This window comes from Aedes aegypti, chromosome 1 (assembly GCF_002204515.2).
Source record: "Aedes aegypti strain LVP_AGWG chromosome 1, AaegL5.0 Primary Assembly, whole genome shotgun sequence".
NCBI lineage: Eukaryota > Metazoa > Arthropoda > Insecta > Diptera > Culicidae > Aedes > Aedes aegypti.
Window position 1 is genome coordinate 257,637,047 of NC_035107.1, and position 17,037 is coordinate 257,654,083.

At 41.4% G+C, this 17,037-nt stretch overlaps 1 protein-coding gene across 22 annotated transcripts in view; it reads left to right on the forward strand.

The window, feature by feature from the left end:
• The window catches only part of LOC5567294 (chloride channel protein 2), a 167,937-nt gene that overhangs the window by 100,351 nt on the left and 50,549 nt on the right, over positions 1-17,037 (forward strand). For 2 of the 22 annotated variants that reach the window (XR_002498641.1, XR_002498657.1), the window contains exon 1: positions 16,285-16,879. The exons of 16 other annotated variants lie outside the window; for them this stretch is intronic. The gene's annotated coding sequence lies outside the window, so the exon portion shown is untranslated. Of the gene's footprint in view, positions 1-16,283; positions 16,880-17,037 lie in introns of those variants that run through there. 4 more of the 22 variants (XR_002498643.1, XR_002498642.1, XR_002498644.1 and 1 more) reach the window with 4 other exon arrangements.

Below are 17,037 nucleotides of genomic sequence, written 5' to 3' on the forward strand. Positions count from 1 at the left end.
TATTTTGTCAATATACGGCTTATAATTTATCTGAAAAGTTTATAAAAATGCTACAAGTTTTTATTTTGGATTGTCAGGATTCTAAAGCGATTCTAGCGACTAAAAAGGATTACTCAGAACAAGGTCCCATAGAGACTCCAGATGGTTTCCGAGTAGATTCATTGAGGAGTTGTGAAATTCAATTCATAATAGTTCTTAAATCGACCACATTTGCCTCCAATAAAATTGATTCTGGCTGTTTAGCTATGTTAAGTCGATGTTGATACGTTTGCACAGCATTTTGTATTATTTGTACGACGTACCCTATGATCTAAGACAATCTACCATCTTACCCAATTGTTCATTTCTCATAAAAGGTTTTACGAAATTATTTCGTTACCGATACGCAGACCAATATCTGGTAGGGATAAGCACTGGGTATACTCCGTTTTACAAAGCCAATCAACATGAAACCTTTTGTGTTCAGTAGATCATATTCCAATGATACAGCTACATTCATTTACACGTCCGAATTGAATCAAAACATAAGAAAAAAAATCATTTTCCTTACAATTCACCTTATCTGGCCAGGGTACTCCTGGGTACTCCTAATTTGCCTACTCTCATAAGAAATCAATATAATTGACCAATTTAAGAAACCGAAGCTAATTCTCTAGCCGAAATTGGTACTGATGGCTTATATTATCCAACGAGATTTTCAAAGCGAAACCATGATTTCAGCTCAGTATCGACATGTTCCATACATGATATGGATTAAAAGCTTGCGTTTGACATATTTATAATATAAATTTGTCTTCTCATATAATTTTTAAAGGCATTTTATCTATGCATGGCCAAAACCGGTGCTTTCACCCTATATTGATTGCATGCATTAAATATTTCACCAATTTTAAAATCAACCATGCGTCTCCCTTGAATCGAACAACCATCGCAGTCCAATCCTATTTTGTCGCTTTCGTGCGTTGAATAACGCACCCTCCAATACGAAGTAAAATAAAATCTCTCATTCCACCGCTAAGCTCCATCATGCAATTGCCCAGCCCACTGATGCTAGTTTCGTTCGAATTGGGAAATATCCGCCAGCAAACGACTGCTCATCATCAGCCCTTAATATCAAATAGATTGTATGCCTTCCAGATATCGGAAAAGCGTCCGAGTTCATCGCTGCAACTGCTTCCACCCCTTATTTATATGTCATATGTGAGTGGCGTACAGGTACTTAGCTTTTTGCGCTTATGGCCAGTTGTATTAGTGAGTGCCCAACGTCATCAATAGGGGAGACCGGGGAGACTTTATCCCTTTTTCTTAATGTGACTGTAACTCTGTTGAAAATTGTTTTTTTAGTCGTTTCATTTATTTAAGGCTCAATCGCGTTTGACGCTTTACGGAGCCGAAATTCTTTTTTTTTGTATTTGTATACATTTTCATAACTTCTTACGTGCCAAAGTTAGTACGGGATGAAGTCAGGGTACTCGTGGCCAGTGATGCATTTTGAACTGAACGCGAGCCAAAAGTGAACGGATCCCAAGCCAAATTTGCGAGAGAAGGCAGTAGACAGGTATACGAGCACGAGCCTGCCGTTGCACAATGGTCGGAAAAAAACGAAGTTTGGCCAAAACTTGTTTTATCGCCTTAATCGATGAAATATGTATTCTGAATATGTTATTTGGCGTTTTTATTGTTCCAGAAGGGGTTGTTCACATATCACGTAACTTTTTTTAAAAAGTTTTTTTTTAATTAGAAATGCAATCAAACTTGGCTGAAAGCATAAATTATGTTTGTATTTTAACGAGTTTGATTGAATTATGTATAAAGAGTGGTTAAATATAATTTATAGCAACTTTGTATGAAAATTATCGTCAAAATGTATGAAAATATTGCATTATTCAAATAGCTCTAACTTGCAAATCAGCAAGTTTCTGCAAAAAATTTAAACGTTTTTTGTAAGATCTAAAGATGCACTTTAAAGTGCAATATTCGAAATGGCGGCGACATGACGCGACAAGAGTTGTTTTTCATGTTAAAAATCATCAAAATTACTAAAGTGTAATATTGAAAAGTAATCAAGCTTCAACCAAATATTTTTTTCCATCCTCATGCTCGATAAAAGAGTTGAACCATAAGCTTTCAGATAGTGTGTAACTTTGGGAAAATATTGCATTCCTTAAATATGATTTTTATACATTATTTTATTGTTACATTTTTCAATTTTTTGACTTCAGTCAGTTTGACGTCATAAAAGTCAAAGAAATTTAAATTTTAGTTCAATTTCAATTAAGAATCATAATAATATAATACATGAGGTATATTTTAAAATGATAAAATCCATAAAAATCTCAAAAAAGTGTTTTGGTAGTTTTGGCCGCTCCTTTATATGGAACCCGACCATTGTGCGTTGCTCAAGAACGGCCCGTTCAGTTGGCAATTAGGATCGTAGCTCTCACTTGGGATATCAATGAATGAATCAACGTAAACTTTTATGAACGAAAAAAAAAAACACAGCCCCTGATATTATGCGTATCGAAAACATAGTATTGACATAGATTTTTGTCGTATTTTTGAACTGCACAATGTTCAAGCTTACTTGATCGCTGCGTTAAACAAATTGAACTGCAACGCGAACTGCACGCGTTCAAATGCATCACTGCTCGCGGCAACTCGAAGTTTATGGTCACATATGTTTTTAAGGTAGGTCTGGGGTGGGAATGGGTATCGGGGTTCATTGTAGCTCATCCGAGAGATATCACGAGGCAACTCAATTGCCGTATTGTGGCATTATTACCAACTTCTTGTAGGGAATAAGACTGCTTGATGGCAGTTAACCCGTATCCGACCGGGTTAAGAAAAAAAATTCAAAAAATTCTCGTGAAGCTATTTTCTATCCGATTTGCAAACTTCTTTCACTATATGAAATCCAAACTCTTCTATTTTCCTATGCTGGAGAAAGTGGTCCAAAATTTTGCCTGTGGCCGGAGTTATTCCGGTGTCCTCCTGGGTCAAGTCGGGTGAAAAAATGATCAACTTCCTTTCCTGAACAGTTTTATAATACTAAACTGTCATTTAACTACTTAAGTTTTGTAGGAACAGTCAATCGTGCAACATGAAAGATATTCAAGTGATTTAAGGAGTCACTTTCATGGAAGTTTCCTTGAAAAACTGAAATATGCCTTCCGGAAGATCCGGAACATCCGTAAAAGTGGTCAAATCGTTAAAAATGACTTGGAAAGCCGCGGTTTTTTTTCAATCTCACTAGTTTTCAGCATACATGGACATAAACGATGCTTTGAGTGCATAAGACCCTGTATGGTCATTGGGGGGCTCACCGGAAGATCCGGAACATCCGGTAAAGTGGTCAAATCGTTGAAAAAAGACTTAGAAAGCCGCGGTTTTTTTCAATGTCGCTAGTTTTCAACATACATGGACATAAACGACGCTTTGAGTGCATAAGATCCTGTATGGCCATTGGCGGGCTCACCGGAAGATCCGGAACATCCGGTAAAGTGGTCAAATCGTTGAAAAAAGACTTAGAAAGCCGCGGTTTTTTTCAATGTCGCTAGTTTTCAACATACATGGACATAATCGATGCTTTGAGTGCATAAGATCCTGTATGGCCATTGAGGGGCTCACCGGAAGATCCGGAACATCCGGTAAAGTGGTCAAATCGTTAAAAATGACTTGGATAGCCGCGGTTTTTTTTTCAATCTCACTAGTTTTCAGCATACATGGACATAAACGATGCTTTGAGTGCATAAGACCCTGTATGGCCATTGGGGGCTCACCGGAAGATCCGGAACATCCGTAAAAGTGGTCAAATCGTTAAAAATGACTTGGAAAGCCGCGGTTTTTTCCAATCTCACTAGTTTTCAGCATACATGGACATAAACGATGCTTTGAGTGCATAAGTCCCTGTATGGCCATTGAGGGGCTCACCGGAAGATCCGGAACATCCGGTAAAGTGGTCAAATCGTTAAAAATGACTTAGAGGGCCGCGTTTTTTTTTTCAATGTCGCTAGTTTTCAACATACATGGACATAAACGACGCTTTGAGTGCATAAGATCCTGTATGGCCATTGGGGGGCTCACCGGAAGATCCGGAACATCCGGTAAAGTGGTCAAATCGTTGAAAAAAGACTTAGAAAGCCGCGGTTTTTTTCAATGTCGCTAGTTTTCAACATACATGGACATAAACGACGCTTTGAGTGCATAAGACCCTGTATGGCCATTGGGGGCTCACCGGAAGATCCGGAACATCCGTAAAAGTGGTCAAATCGTTAAAAATGACTTGGAAAGCCGCGGTTTTTTCCAATCTCACTAGTTTTCAGCATACATGGACATAAACGATGCTTTGAGTGCATAAGTCCCTGTATGGCCATTGAGGGGCTCACCGGAAGATCCGGAACATCCGGTAAAGTGGTCAAATCGTTAAAAATGACTTAGAGGGCCGCGTTTTTTTTTTCAATGTCGCTAGTTTTCAACATACATGGACATAAACGACGCTTTGAGTGCATAAGATCCTGTATGGCCATTGGGGGGCTCACCGGAAGATCCGGAACATCCGGTAAAGTGGTCAAATCGTTGAAAAAAGACTTAGAAAGCCGCGGTTTTTTTCAATGTCGCTAGTTTTCAACATACATGGACATAATCGATGCTTTGAGTGCATAAGATCCTGTATGGCCATTGAGGGGCTCACCGGAAGATCCGGAACATCCGGTAAAGTGGTCAAATCGTTAAAAATGACTTGGATAGCCGCGGTTTTTTTTTCAATCTCACTAGTTTTCAGCATACATGGACATAAACGATGCTTTGAGTGCATAAGACCCTGTATGGTCATTGGGGGGCTCACCGGAAGATCCGGAACATCCGGTAAAGTGGTCAAATCGTTGAAAAAAGACTTAGAAAGCCGCGGTTTTTTTCAATGTCGCTAGTTTTCAACATACATGGACATAAACGACGCTTTGAGTGCATAAGATCCTGTATGGCCATTGGGGGGCTCACCGGAAGATCCGGAACATCCGGTAAAGTGGTCAAATCGTTGAAAAAAGACTTAGAAAGCCGCGGTTTTTTTCAATGTCGCTAGTTTTCAACATACATGGACATAATCGATGCTTTGAGTGCATAAGATCCTGTATGGCCATTGAGGGGCTCACCGGAAGATCCGGAACATCCGGTAAAGTGGTCAAATCGTTAAAAATGACTTGGATAGCCGCGGATTTTTTTTCAATCTCACTAGTTTTCAGCATACATGGACATAAACGATGCTTTGAGTGCATAAGACCCTGTATGGTCATTGGGGGGCTCACCGGAAGATCCGGAACATCCGGTAAAGTGGTCAAATCGTTGAAAAAAGACTTAGAAAGCCGCGGTTTTTTTCAATGTCGCTAGTTTTCAACATACATGGACATAAACGACGCTTTGAGTGCATAAGACCCTGTATGGCCATTGGGGGCTCACCGGAAGATCCGGAACATCCGTAAAAGTGGTCAAATCGTTAAAAATGACTTGGAAAGCCGCGGTTTTTTCCAATCTCACTAGTTTTCAGCATACATGGACATAAACGATGCTTTGAGTGCATAAGTCCCTGTATGGCCATTGAGGGGCTCACCGGAAGATCCGGAACATCCGGTAAAGTGGTCAAATCGTTAAAAATGACTTAGAGGGCCGCGTTTTTTTTTTCAATGTCGCTAGTTTTCAACATACATGGACATAAACGACGCTTTGAGTGCATAAGACCCTGTATGGCCATTGGGGGGCTCACCGGAAGATCCGGAACATCCGGTAAAGTGGTCAAATCGTTAAAAATGACTTGGATAGCCGCAGTTTTGTTTTTCAATCTCACTAGTTTTCAGCATACATGGACATAAACGATGCTTTGAGTGCATAAGACCCTGTATGGTCATTGGGGGGCTCACCGGAAGATCCGGAACATCCGTTAAAGTGGTCAAATCGTTAAAAATGACTTGGAAAGCCGCGGTTTTTTTTTTCCAATCTCACTAGTTTTCAGCATACATGGACATAATCGATGCTTTGAGTGCATAAGATCCTGTATGGCCATTGGGGGGCTCACCGGAAGATCCGGAACATCCGGTAAAGTGGTCAAATCGTTAAAAATGACTTGGATAGCCGCGGTTTTTTTTTTCAATCTCACTAGTTTTCAGCATACATGGACATAAACGATGCTTTGAGTGCATAAGACCCTGTATGGTCATTGGGGGGCTCACCGGAAGATCCGGAACATCCGGTAAAGTGGTCAAATCGTTGAAAAAAGACTTAGAAAGCCGCGGTTTTTTTCAATGTCGCTAGTTTTCAACATACATGGACATAAACGACGCTTTGAGTGCATAAGATCCTGTATGGCCATTGGGGGGCTCACCGGAAGATCCGGAACATCCGGTAAAGTGGTCAAATCGTTGAAAAAAGACTTAGAAAGCCGCGGTTTTTTTCAATGTCGCTAGTTTTCAACATACATGGACATAAACGACGCTTTGAGTGCATAAGACCCTGTATGGCCATTGGGGGGCTCACCGGAAGATCCGGAACATCCGGTAAAGTGGTCAAATCGTTAAAAATGACTTGGAAAGCCGCGGTTTTTTTTTCAATCTCACTAGTTTTCAGCATACATGGACATAAACGATGCTTTGAGTGCATAAGACCCTGTATGGCCATTGGGGGGCTCACCGGAAGATCCGGAACATCCGTTAAAGTGGTCAAATCGTTAAAAATGACTTGGAAAGCCGCGGTTTTTTTTTTCAATCTCACTAGTTTTCAGCATACATGGACATAATCGATGCTTTGAGTGCATAAGATCCTGTATGGCCATTGAGGGGCTCACCGGAAGATCCGGAACATCCGGTAAAGTGGTCAAATCGTTAAAAATGACTTGGATAGCCGCGGTTTTTTTTTTCAATCTCACTAGTTTTCAGCATACATGGACATAAACGATGCTTTGAGTGCATAAGACCCTGTATGGTCATTGGGGGGCTCACCGGAAGATCCGGAACATCCGGTAAAGTGGTCAAATCGTTGAAAAAAGACTTAGAAAGCCGCGGTTTTTTTCAATGTCGCTAGTTTTCAACATACATGGACATAAACGACGCTTTGAGTGCATAAGACCCTGTATGGCCATTGGGGGCTCACCGGAAGATCCGGAACATCCGTAAAAGTGGTCAAATCGTTAAAAATGACTTGGAAAGCCGCGGTTTTTTTTCCAATCTCACTAGTTTTCAGCATACATGGACATAAACGATGCTTTGAGTGCATAAGTCCCTGTATGGCCATTGAGGGGCTCACCGGAAGATCCGGAACATCCGGTAAAGTGGTCAAATCGTTAAAAATGACTTAGAGGGCCGCGTTTTTTTTTCAATGTCGCTAGTTTTCAACATACATGGACATAAACGACGCTTTGAGTGCATAAGACCCTGTATGGCCATTGGGGGGCTCACCGGAAGATCCGGAACATCCGGTAAAGTGGTCAAATCGTTAAAAATGACTTGGAAAGCCGCGGTTTTTTTTCAATCTCACTAGTTTTCAGCATACATGGACATAAACGATGCTTTGAGTGCATAAGACCCTGTATGGCCATTGGGGGGCTCACCGGAAGATCCGGAACATCCGGTGAAGTGGTCAAATCGTTAAAAATGACTTGGAAAGCCGCGGTTTTTTTTCAATCTCACTAGTTTTCAACATACAAGGACATAAACGACGCTTTGAGTGCATAAGACCCTGTATGGCCATTGGGGGCTTACCGGAAGATCCGGAACATCCGGTGAAGTGGTCAAATCGTTAAAAATGACTTGGAAAGCCGCGGTTTTTTCCAATCTCACTAGTTTTCAGCATACATGGACATAAACGATGCTTTGAGTGCATAAGACCCTGTATGGCCATTGGGGGGCTCACCGGAAGATCCGGAACATCCGGTAAAGTGGTCAAATCGTTAAAAATGACTTGGATAGCCGCGGTTTTTTTTTCAATCTCACTAGTTTTCAGCATACATGGACATAAACGATGCTTTGAGTGCATAAGACCCTGTATGGTCATTGGGGGGCTCACCGGAAGATCCGGAACATCCGGTAAAGTGGTCAAATCGTTGAAAAAAGACTTAGAAAGCCGCGGTTTTTTTCAATGTTGCTAGTTTTCAACATACATGGACATAAACGACGCTTTGAGTGCATAAGACCCTGTATGGCCATTGGGGGCTCACCGGAAGATCGGAACATCCGTAAAAGTGGTCAAATCGTTAAAAATGACTTGGAAAGCCGCGGTTTTCTCCAATCTCACTAGTTTTCAGCATACATGGACATAAACGATGCTTTGAGTGCATAAGTCCCTGTATGGCCATTGAGGGGCTCACCGGAAGATCCGGAACATCCGGTAAAGTGGTCAAATCGTTAAAAATGACTTAGAGGGCCGCGTTTTTTTTTCAATGTCGCTAGTTTTCAACATACATGGACATTAACGACGCTTTGAGTGCATAAGACCCTGTATGGCCATTGGCGGCTCACCGGAAGATCCAGAACATCCGTAAATGTGATAAAATCGTTAAAAATGACTTGGAAAGCCGCGGTTTTTTTCAATTTCACTAGTTTTTAACATACATGGACATAACCAATGCTTTGAGTGCATAAGAGTGCAAAAACCCAGTATGGCCATTGGGGGGCTCATCGGAAGATCCGGAATATCCGGAAAAGTGGACCATTAACGTGACTTACCCTACAACACAACAAGTTTTTGAAGATTTATTGTTTTCAGTATTTAGGCCACCATGTTTCTCTAGTTGGCTACTGATTGGTGCCCCGAACGATCCGGAACATCCGTAAAACTGGCCTTATTATAGAAGATGTCTCGGAAATTCTCCTTGTTTTTTATTACACTAGTTTTCTACATTCAAGGACGAAACTAATAAAAAGAACGTTTAATGATCAGCTATGGCCACTTGGGGGGTTTCCATGTATGTTGAAAACTAGTGAGATTGAAAAAAAACCGCGGCTTTCCAAGTCATTTTTAACGATTTGACCACTTTTACGGATGTTGCGGATCTTCCGGTGAGCCTCCCAATGGCCACACAGGGTCTTATGCACTCAAAGCATCGTTTATGTCCATGTATGCTGAAAACTAGTGAGATTTAAAAAAACCGCGGCTTTCCAAGTCATTTTTAACGATTTGACCACTTTTACGGATGTTCCGGATCTTCCGGTGTGCCCCCAATGGCCATACAGGGTCTTATGCACTCAAAGCATCAAGGGGACGGACCTGGTGTAGTGGTTAGAACACACGCCTCTCACGCCGAGGACCTGGGATCGAATCCCATCCCCGAGATAGTCACTAAAACTTTCAGTGACGTCTTCCTTCGGAAGGGAAGTAAAGCCGTTGGTCCCGAGATGAACTAGCCCAGGGCTAAAAATCTCGTTAATAAAGATAGAAAAATAAACTCAAAGCATCGTTTATGTCCATGTATGCTGAAAACTAGTGAGATTGAAAAAAAACCGCGGCTTTCCAAGTCATTTTTAACGATTTGACCACTTTTACGGATGTTCCGGATCTTCCGGTGAGCCTCCCAATGGCCATACAGGGTCTTATGCACTCAAAGCATCGTTTATGTCCATGTATGCTGAAAACAAGTGAGATTGAAAAAAAAACCGCGGCTTTCTTAGTCATTTTTAACGATTTGACCACTTTTATGGATGTTCCGGATCTTCCGGTGAGCCCCCCAATGGCCATACAGGGTCTTATGCACTCAAAGCATTATTTATGTCCATGTATGCTGAAAACTAGTGAGATTGGAAAAAACCGCGGCTTTCTAAGTCATTTTTAACGATTTGACCACTTTTACGGATGTTCCGGATCTTCCGGTGAGCCCCTCAATGGCCATACAGGGACTTATGCACCCAAAGCATCGTTTATGTCCATGTATGCTGAAAACTAGTGAGATTGTAAAAAACCGCGGCTTTCCGAGTCATTTTTAACGATTTGACCACTTTACCGGATGTTCCGGATCTTCCGGTGAGCCCCTCAATGGCCATACAGGGTCTTATGCACCCAAAGCATCGTTTATGTCCATGTATGCTGAAAACTAGTGAGATTGTAAAAAACCGCGGCTTTCCGAGTCATTTTTAACGATTTGACCACTTTACCGGATGTTCCGGATCTTCCGGTGAGCCCCTCAATGGCCATACAGGGTCTTATGCACTCAAAGCATCGTTTATGTCAATGTATGTTGAAAACTAGTGACATTGAAAAAAAAACGCGGCTTTCCAAGTCATTTTTAACGATTTGACCACTTTTACGGATGTTCCGGATCTTCCGGAAGGCATATTTCAATTTTTCAAGGAAACTTCCATGAAAGTGACTCCTTAAATCTGTTCCTACAAAACTTAAGTAGTTAAATGACAGTTTAGTATTATAAAACTGTTCAGGAAAGGAAGTTGATCATTTTTTCACCCGACTTGACCCAGGAGGACACTGGAATAACTCCGGCCACAGGCAAAATTTTGGACCACTTTCTCCAGCATAGGAAAATAGAAGAGTTTGGATTTCATATAGTGAAAGAAGTTTGCAAATCGGATAAAAAATAGCTTCACGAGAATTTTTTGATTTTTTTTTTCTTAGCCCGGTCGGATACGGGTTAAAGAAAGTTAGATGACACTTAATCCACTTTTGAACAAGCACTATTCGATTCCTAGATATGTAAGTTGTTGAACCGCGAGATTGTGTCTTGTACAAGTTTTTCGTATCATGAACGAAATTGCGTTATATGTACGAAATCAAGTTTTGCACCAGAAGAAATAAAAAGTTTACAGTGTGGGAAAGTTCTCAAAGTAATTCCAATGACGAGAATTTGTTTGATTAGTGAAACTCTTCTTGAAACTCTTGTAGTCACTTTTTCCTGTGTTGGGTGTATTATCACTGTGACCATTTGTTTGATCTATTGTGATACACCTTTCATTTTAATGTATAGCCGTATATTAAAGTGATAGATTACTTTTAAATGTTATCCTCAACTCATGATTTTGGTTTTTCAAAATGGGGAACAATATGTTGTGTAAACCGAACTACTTTAGATGGAGCATAGGACCATATATCAGAGAGCTGTAGAAACCCTTGATCGATACACCTCAAACTCTCAGCGAATAGTGCAACGCAGCTACGCAGAAAGTGTTCAGAGGTTTCTGTTTCCTCACTACAAAAGTTACATCTTCAAATCTCTTTATTAATCTTAAATGATATTTAACCCAACAGTGTCCTGTAATTAGGTCTTTCTTCAACAGGGCGAGAAGTATTTGAGTATTTGAATAATTTTTATTTTTTAAGTTTTCTAGATTGGCGTGCTTCAAAAGCTTTTTTTTTTCTTTATTATTGAGATTTTCAGCCCTAGGCTGGTTCATCTCATCCAAAAGCTTTATTATTACTAGTATTTACCAGAGTTTTTTGCTAGTTCCTGAGTTCCATTTTAAGGGAGCATGGTGAGACTCCACCCAAGTAACAATTTAGATTCTAACTGGCTTTATTTATTTTTATGATAGTTTTATTGTACATTTGCATATTATTCTAGGTTTTATCATGAGAATCATGATCCGAGAGCATCATAAATTTCTCCTCCATCAATCAAAGCACTTATATGTATACATTATTGATTGTAGTATTATGAATCCTATCGTTTAAGGGGGCGCCTTGCATGGATTTTCGATTTGTTATTCACGGCAGTCGTTGTTGATTTCACGGTGCACAATTTACTAATAACGCGAACAATATTGTTAACCAGTTCCAGTGGTCTTTCTAACTTTGGCCATGATATAGGAGCGGAGCTGGACCACTGGACACCTCCTTGCAAGGTGGACTTCTGGATGTTATTAAATGTCCGATTGCTTTCCCTGCTCAACATCTGGGCCTTACTAAAAAGTTATACACAGCTGGAAATACTTACCTTTAGTCGTTTGGTAGCTTTAAATTTCATGCCGTAACAAAATCTAGCATGAGCGCTTTTCTCCAAAAACGAAAAATGTAAATAAACAAACGTCAAAATGCGTTTCTCTTGAATAAAACGAACGAATCTTATCAAGTTCTTCAAGAAGATCAGTTTGTCTTCATCAAGATCGCCTTAAGCCTAAGAACTCTCAAGCGGTATTTGTTACGCTTGCCCGAGTTCAGCAAAATTTATCATGGTTCTATGATGGTGTTGAGTAAAACTACCGCCATGATTGTAATTATCGATGCTTTGGCAAGGGAGCCATATGATGGGAAAATCCATGTATGCTGGATTGTTCAATATTTTCGGACACCAAATTGATGAAAATGTTTTTCTGAAAATGCAATATTGTCGAGACGCATTGTGCGTTTCGAGTGTTTTATGCATGATATTCACGATGTTATAAGCGTGACAACCGAAAACACAGGTAGGTATCGAAACAAAAAATACGAAAAGTTATCATCACAGATGTTTTGCATTTTGTTTTATTATTGATTGATAATTTTATGAACAAGAATTTATAAATTCGTTAGCCAAACCAACATGATAAACATATTGCGAGTTCAACTTGTCTTGAGAACTACTTGTGGAAGGTTTATTGAAGTGTTGAAGATTATCATAAGTGCATGATTACAAGTTTTAAGAGATATTTGACAGCTACTCTCCAACACCGTCTCTAGTATGGGCCACTTTAGTCTTATGAGAGGTTTATCGTTGGGTTAGTGTAGGTTTATAGAATTACTGGTTTTATTTCTAGTTTTATAGAATTGGTGTCAGAGAATACTTCAAGAATAGCATAAAATAAACTTTGCTACTGGGGCACTGAAAGGCTCTGGCCCTGGGGTTTTATACAGGGCGAATCTTGTTTCCGATTGCAAGTAACAGGACCTAAACTGGTTACGTAGTCCGTAAAAGGCGATGTTCGCAGCCACAACACGTCTTCTCACTCCACGGGAAACGTCGTTGTGCATGTCACAAGTGTTCCAAGGTAAACAATTTTTTCAACAACTTCAAACACATCGCTATCAAATACCCCCTCAGCACCTACACCACCAAGCCTGCCCCTATCTCTACCTGCAACCATGTACTTCGTTTTGGTAGAATTAATGGTCAGGCCTATCCTCGCTATCTCCCTCTTCAGAGGTACGAAGCACCCCTTCACTGACCTGCGATCGATTCCAATAAGGTCGAGGTGTGAGACCGTGTGACAATAGTGCCGTTTCTCTGCACGCCAGATCTCTTAATAGCACCCTCGAGTGCAATGTTGAACAGTAAACTCGAAAGCTCCCTGCTTCAATCCGTCGAACATCACGAACGAAGTTGACACCAAGTCTGCAATCCGAGTACTTGATTTCGAACCATCCAGTTTAGCACCTATCAGCCTAATTAATTTCGCCGGAAAACCATGTTCAGACATTATCTGCCACATCTCATTTTTTTACTGAGACGTGCGCCACCTTGAAAACAATAAACAGATAGTGAGTCTGCAAGACATACTCCTGGAATATATCTAGTATCCTACGCAAGGTAAACTTCTGGTCCGTTATCGAACGGCCATCACGAAAACCAGCTTGCTATTCGCCGACGAAGGAAATCTTGGGTGGTCTCAGTCTGTTAAACAGCATGCGCAACAGTATTTTTTTCGCCGAATTCAACAGGGTGATTCCTTTGTAATTGCACACTCCAATCTCTGCTATTTCTTCTAGATTGGGCGTATGAGGCCATCCAACCAGCCGGTGGGCATTTCTTTGTCCTCCCCATACCTTCAGAAGTACTCGGTGGATCGACTAGTGAGGCTGCTCACTTCCATGCTTGAGAAGCTCGACCGGGATCTCGTCCTTCCCAGCAGCCTTACAGTTCTTCAGCTCGCTGTCAGCCTTTTTAACCTCTCCTATGGTCGGTGGGTCCACATCTTGATCGTTATCATCAATTTTCATGCAGTTTCTCGCTACATTTCCATTTTCGCCGTTCAACTATTTCTGAACGTGCTCCTTCCAGCAAATTCCTTTCTCGATCATTGCACATGGCGGGCACTGATACCGTATTATGCCGCGCGTCATTGACTGTTCCGTAAAAATCTTCGAATATCGTTCCGGTTCATGTTGTTTTGTGCCTCAGCTACCACACTGTCTTCGTGTTGCCTTTTCGTTATGCGGGTTTCTGTTCTGTCGGGTACTGACCACAAGCATACGGCTTCTGGAGATATTCTTCATGTCTGTCACTCTCTGGCACTCTTCATCGAACCAGTCGTTTCGTCTTCGTCATTGACTATCAACCAGCACGTGGTCTATTCGGGAGCAAGCATCGCCACTCGAGTGTCGCCAGGTGTGTTTGCGAATATTCTTTCGTGCAAAACAGATAATGCTGATTGCCTTCCCTTTAGCAGCAGCGAAGGTTACTAGCCGCAGGACATTATCATTGGTAACGGAATGCGGGCTTTCCGTTCCAATGACGGGTCGGAAGAAATCATCTTTCCCTATCTGAGCGTACCGCCGATGACTATCTTGACATCTTGTTTTCGGCACTCTCTGCAGGCCTTATCTAGGCTCTCATAGAACTCGTCCTTCATGTCAACGGGCTTATCGTTTGTTGACGCATATATGCTGATCACGCTGTAGTTAAAGAACTTGCCCTTCATTCTCAATACCCAGATTCGGTCGCTTACGATTTCCACCGCATTACTCGCTTCATCTGCTTCCCAATCACTATGAAGCCAACTCCACGTTCTGGTCCGGTATATATGATCAGTCAGTCACGTTTGTATTTCCAATCATGTATATATCAACCAGAACTATATCCAAGTGAGCATCAAACTTCAATATGATGCTTCCGGTAAAATATTTAGAACCATGAGATGCCCTGATCACTCAATAGTAGGTTCTAGGTGCCCTGGGAGAAGTGGCCAATTAGGAACATGTGCGATACCGTACCAATATGGGTAACAAATTTTAAAAGTTTTGAAGATGATGCTTTCGAAAGCATTTCCAGAACCACTGGCTGTCATGACCACTCTATAGTAGGTTCGAAGTGTCCCGTGGGATGTGAACAATTTAAAATGTGTATGGAACCATATCCTTCCATAGGCCTTCCTTAGCCGAGTGGTTAGAGTCCGCGGCTACAAAGCAAAGCCATGCTGAAGGTGTCTGGGTTCAATTGCTGGTCGGTCCAGGAACTTTTCGTAATGGAAATTTCCTTGACTTTCCTGGGCATAAAGTATCATCGTACCTGCCACACGATATACGAGTGCAAAAATGGCAACTTAAGCTAAGTATGCTGTTCCGCTCAAGAAAAGTAAAAATTTCTGCCCAAGAAATGGTCAAGAAATTTCGTACAGTGAACTCCATTTGAATTGACATTTCTTTTCAACTGCGTACTGCGATCAAAGAAGAATGCTTTTCTTGAGCATTTCTTGCAAGAAATTTCCCACGCATTGAGATAGGCGATTACTTTTCTGTTGAAGTGCATACTTCGCTTTAGGCAAAGAAAGCTCTCTGTTAATAACTGTGGAAATGCTCATAAGAACACTAAGCTGAGATGCCGGCTCTGTCCCAGTGGGGACGTTAATGCCAAGAAGAAGAAGAAGCAGGAACCATATCAATAAGGGGAAAAACTTGAAGATTTTTAAACTGATGCTTCTAGAAGCATCGAGAATCACCGGCTGCTGTGATTAATCTATAGTAGGTTAGTGGTGCCCCTGAGAAAGTAACCGATTTCGAACTGCATCATCTCCAAAAGTCTTGACGTTTGATGCCTATATCGATATGGTTCCGTGCATGTTTTTTTTTTCGTCCATATTGACCACTTTTCCCGAAATGTCGTAGAAGTAGAAGCAAAATTCGTTTAAGCTGCCTCAAGACTGATAGAGCCAATAACACTTCAGAAATAAATTAGTCATCACAGTCGTAAGCATTCATCAAAATTTGAAATAATACTACAGTTAACTCTCCCTTACTCGATATTCCGTATCTCGATATCGAGTTAGAGAACCGTAGTAAAAGTTGGTTTTCATGGCTAACTCGATGGTCCCTTGGATCGCAGTTGCACTGGTTTTGTGTTCTGTAACTCGATACCTCCCTAACTCGATGGACCCTTCAATATCTAAAAAAAAAAAACTGTTTAAGATTCGGACAATAAAGAATTGGAACAAGCCAACCCAGTCTCCCCTAACCGTCAGAACACTGCGATTGTCGTTTGACTGACCGACTGGCAGCTGAGAGCTGGGGTGGAAGACCGATTTTCCACACAGAAAAAAAAAACACACAGCTGACAGCTTTTCGCCTTTTCCTTAGTGACCGGGAGGCGATCGCACCTATTGAGTGACCAACCGATTTCAGTCAGTCGCTGTGAACCACCCCGGACGAACGGGCAGACAATTCCCACCCGTGGGAAAAACTGTATCCCGAGGGTTGTTCTTCAATCGCTGATGCAACCAACTATATAAGTTCGCCTTTAGGTGAGAATCGGCTTCGATCAAAGTGGAAAAATCCGTTGAAGATCAATCGACAGCGGAAATTGCGTGTGAGAAGTGCAACCGATATCGTTGTGGAAAATCAAGCCCGTTCTCGAAGAAAATTTTGCAAGGAAGCTTAGCTGGTTGGCGCAACAAAAAAAAAGTGTGAATAACGTAAAACAAAAAATGAAGTATAAATAAATTTGGTCAAGCAAAGAAGACAAGCAAAAATAGCAAGTACAGTGTATGAGATAAGCGAGAGCGCGGGGAAAATTAATTGTTTTCCCACCATCTGTTGTGCCCGTCGATGTGTTGGTGAGCCTTCAGCTGTGGCGGTGGAAAATCGCGCCGAATTGGACACGATCGGTCAGAAAAGCGAGACGTAATCCATCATTTGTTGGCCTGGCTTGCGACTTCCGTTAATGAAAATCGAAAGTGCTTACGTTCTGGGCGATCGTCGCTACTTACTGGTGAGCTAACGGCGGCTGCCAATTTCGATTGATGGGCGACGGTTCGAATTTGGCGCGAATCGGATAACACAGTGCGACACACAAATGGAAACAAAATGTCGACTACTGATCATGAAAGTACATATCCATACTAACAAAACCCCGTTTGGGCTTTGATA